Raw genomic sequence first — 4,872 nt, 5'->3', positions numbered from 1 at the left:
TGCGCCATTTGAAATGAGCTACAATTCATGTGTATGCACTGTTTTTTACAACTGCATAGTTGGCAACATTCATTAGCTGGTGGCGTTCGTATTCAGAACTGATGAAATCAGGCTATAGTTCTTATGCAGTAGTGCAAGAATGTGCAAAATATTTATCATACTATGAACATGATCACATGCGGCTTTGGTAAGGAGGGCGGGCATGCCGCCATCTGTTTATGTATGGTTCCTGAGTTTTTAAGATATGTTAATATTAAATATCATACAGGATTTTAATGTTCAGATAGAGGTGACTTGGTTTTCATGTTATTAATTTAATCATTGTTCATTGCATTTTTATCTGTTGTTCACTGCCATGAGCCCTTCGGGGGAGGGAGGTCTATAAATACAATGAATGAACGAACGAACGAACGAACGAACGAACGAACGAACGAACAAACAAACAAACAAACAAACAGCTTTGGGAGCAGCTTCAGGGCCTTCTGGAGGATGCAACAGCTTTGGATCCCTTCCAGTCTGGCTTCCATGCTGGGCATGGGACTGAAACTGTCCTAACTGCTTTGGGCAGAGGCCAACCTATTGGTGGTCCCAGCCCCCTCCGTAATATGACTGACCTTCACCCGGGCCAGGGACTTCAGTGCCCTAGCCCCTGCCTGGTGGAACGCCTTCCCATCATGTGTCCATGCCCTGCAGGACATTGCACAGTTCCGCAGGGCTTGTAAGACAGAATTATTCCACTAGACCTTGGAGGGGGGGCGGGTTAGTCATTGAATTGTCATTCCCTACATTTCATCTGGTGGTTGAATTTATAATATCTAATGTAGTCACCACCTTGTCTACCCTCATTGTGTCAAATATGACTGTTATACTGATTGTTATGTGTTAATTTATTGTTTTTAAGTGATTTTATATTGTATTGGGTTTTAGTTTGCCATTTTATATGTTGTAAACCACCCAGAGCCCTTCAAGGGTGGGCAGTATAGAAAGTTTAATAAATAAATAAATAAAATAAACAGTGGTACAGCCAAAGAAAGTACTGCTTTTCTAAGCTAATATTTTTCGTATCGCGAGGTGTGCGCAGATGGCAAACCGTGGCAACTGTAGCAAAGCAGTATGAGAATGTGCATGCACAAAACATTTGCAACGCAATTTAGAATGATTTTGAGTGCCTGATTAAAAGTGTATATTATTTCACTTCTTCAATGATGCTGCTTGCAAGTTGCAATCAAATTGCAATTCAAGGAGAGGACCTTTGTCAATGGCAGGAACAACTCCAGTTGTGGAGTTGGGCATCATTTGAGGCTTAAACGTGTTGAAATAAACAGGCATTGATTCTGGTTCCAGGATGGTCTGACTATACAAGTAATCCAAGTACCCTACAGGAGAGCCAATTTTTACAATTGTCAACAAAGTCGTACATACTTATATTGCCAAAATATGCGGTTACCTAATCAGGGAACAATTGTGGTCAGCTCTTAAGGTTTAGCTGCATTATGAACCAAACATAATTTCTCCCAAGGGGTGTTCTTCATCTTGGAACGCTAAGGAAGGTTTCTGTACAAGTTCATTCATAGCATCCAGACGGTTAAGCATCCAAAGCCAGCATCCTCTTGATAAAACTTTCATTGATTGCTCTGGACTACGTAGCCAGACTCTCTCACAAAGCAACCTTTTATTCAGCAAGAGGTTTTTTTCTCTATTTAAATCAGGATGAGAGTCAAGGGCCAGTACAAGCAAGCACCTGCTGAAGTCCATAGGCCAGCATAAAATCTAATGCCTTCAGTGCTGCCTGACCTGAAAGTGGGAGGTGTCTGAGGGGAGAGGCCGCCATGCTCTCTCGCAGATCTGCTGCATCCTTCAGGTGAGGACATAAATAAACAAATAATTTAAAACATTTTATGTCACTTTCCCACCCAATTAGGGTCCCCAAGGCAGCAAACATGAAAACATGAATAGTAAAAACAATATTTAAAACTATATAATAATTCAACAACAATGCATAAACATACAGCACCAAAACTAAGGAGATAGGCCGATAACAGTTATTAAGAGTATGCCAAATTAAACAAAAAAGACTCCACTGCCAGCAGAACACACAAATGAGGGAGACAGACAAATCTCCCTGGGAAGAAGTTCATCTGTCTCCCTCTATCCGTGTCTTCTGCCAGCATTCGAGGGGCAAGCGCATAGGGAGTCGCTTGCTCCCTCATAGGGAGTCGTTTGATATCTCCCTTCTATTACTGCTGATGGCAGGAAGGCACAGATGCGAATTTTTCAATCAGGTGTTGTAATGTTAAATAATGTTCTCTGTTGATCTGCCTTCTCTAAAGCCTGCCTGTTCTAGAGCAATTAGATCCTATTGCTCCAACCATGGTTCTAATTTATCTAATAGGTGTCTTGCATAAAGATTGCTTATAATATTCAGGAGGCTAATGGGCCTATAATTTTTCGGTTCATTTTTGTTCCCTTTTTAAAGTTTAGGAACAATAATGGATGTACTCCATGCCTTAGGCATTTGTCCTGTGCTGTCTATATATGTGAAAAAAGCTGCTGGAAATTGGGTCCACCAGTCCACATTCTCAGGACCTCAGGAGGTATCCCCATCTGTCCCTGGGGCTTTCCTGAAGTTTAAGCAGTTTATATGGGTCTTAACTTCTTGTATAGTTACAGGGGGCCACGGTTGAAGGGAATCTAGATCTGGCTTAAAAATTTCCTGGTTATCATCCTCATATAGCCCTTGGAAGAAGGCTACCCATATATCAGGAGGAATACAGATATCCCAGACTGAGGATGTTCATCATTACACTGGGCTATTAAATAATTAGTTCCTGAAGTTAAAAATGTCAGCATATGGAAATTAGTTATTAGCTACTCTTATTTGCATACCTGTCCTCCCTTGAAAACACTTTTACATTCTCAAAAGCCAAAGGCTTAAGCAGCTGAAATGACAGTGAAAAGGAAGATAATGTGAGTGGGAAAGAGGGCAGGCAGGCAACCAATGCATTCTAATGAGAAAAATCTTGCTAGGTCTGAAGGTGAGGAGAGAGAGGTCTTGCTACGTGTGGGCACTGTTTGGCCATTCCCAGTGTTCTGAGTGTTTTCATTCTAATATCCACAACTATCAGTTACAATTCTACAATGCTTTCCATTCAAGCGCGGAACAAGGCTGATTACTGATTGGATGTTCCCTGTGATTCAGTTAGTGACAAATTATATGGCTTGTCTCCCATTAATTAACTAATTAAAATTTTGATTTTAATGAAAGGAAATGTTCCTCTGTCCCAGTACTGGAATGACATATTGGAGTTGTTTTCAGAGTAGTGCATGCAATAATCTCACCACTGTGCACAAAAGCTTTTTAAAAATTGGATTGTCTACCTTTTCTGTGTGGTAGCACCTAAAGATAAATATCAGAAAGATCCATACACTGAACAGGCTTCCATATGTACAGCTGAGGCAGATGCACATCTGGATGATTGTCTGTATCCCTTTAAATCCACCAAACTATCCAGATATATATATCCATGGGCTTTGCATCTGTGACCAGTCGTTGTTTTGTGGACTTTGCCTATCACTGCAGCTAGATAGCAACCAAAATGCTTGACTGAAAATCAGACTCTATACTTCCTGATTTAAATACATTCATCTTATGTGCTAGAGAATTATCCACAGTAAATGGTTCTTAAAGTGATAAATGTGATTTATGTTTGGCATGCCAATACTTAATGTACTTATTTTCCCCAGAAAATATCCTCTCCAACAAAACCCTCCCCCACACTCCCCAGTGGCTTTAAAATCTCCTTGTTCAGAGGCAGTATACCTCTCAATGCCAGATTCTGGGAACAAACAAATGGGGAATGCTCTTGCCCTTGTGTTTTGCTTGATATCTTCCCAGGGGTATTTGGCTGCAATTAGAAACAGTGTGCTGAAATGTACTTCCACCAGTTATTCATCCCTTCTACCACACTGTGCAAACATGGTCCTAGCATATCTAAATTTCCCTCTCTCCAGTTGCATGGAGTAGAACAACAATGATTGAGAATCAACTCTGAAATTAAATGCATGGTGTGGCTAAGTTATAGCTTCCCAGACTGATAAACTCTTTACTGAGCTTTTAGTATCAAACGCTGCATCTCTATTTGTTCCTGAAATAAACATTAACAAAGGCATTATATATTACAGTTAATCACTTATATAATCTCTTTTATATCCGAATATTCCATAATCTTCATTGTCAACAAGCCTGAAAAATAGGTCATTTATTACATGGGAAACTGAGGTTCTGACTCATCTTTAACTGGTCTAGGAGCTGAAGCAGTGATTCAGCCTAACTCTCCTTTATCTACCAAATGTGACCAAGCTGCAACCCAACAATCTGTCCTTCAGATGAACTGGAAGACAATGTGGGCTATCCTTTCTAACGTGGTTGTCTACTCCATCCCCACCTATTACAATTGATGCTGATGTTGTCAGATAACCATTTTGAAATTTTCACCTCAGAATCTAAAAACCTGGGCCCATGACCCAGTAAATGTTCGTCTTGGAGGTGCCGCAAGATTCCTTTTTAAATACTGCTAGCACACGGCATTCTGCATCCATGCATTCTGCATCCATTCACCATAGGGTAAAATGCCAACAGGTACTTCTCACAAAATCAAGTTTTCTTAAAGTTCCTTTCTCAGAGATTAGCATGTTTTAAGAAACACAGTTTTGCCCTGTAGTGCTAAAATCAGGCTACAGATGCTTATCAATGGCTCCCCCTTGTGATAAAATTGTTGTATGGCAGTGAGAATCAGAAAATTTTGAACATGTTGGTTTCACAGAGTAGAAGATGCAAACTGTGCTTAAATCATTTCAAAATGTGCTAGCTAA

This window comes from Sphaerodactylus townsendi, linkage group LG01 (genome assembly GCF_021028975.2).
Source record: "Sphaerodactylus townsendi isolate TG3544 linkage group LG01, MPM_Stown_v2.3, whole genome shotgun sequence".
Classification (NCBI taxonomy): domain Eukaryota; kingdom Metazoa; phylum Chordata; class Lepidosauria; order Squamata; family Sphaerodactylidae; genus Sphaerodactylus; species Sphaerodactylus townsendi.
Note: the sequence above shows the minus strand (reverse complement) of the source record.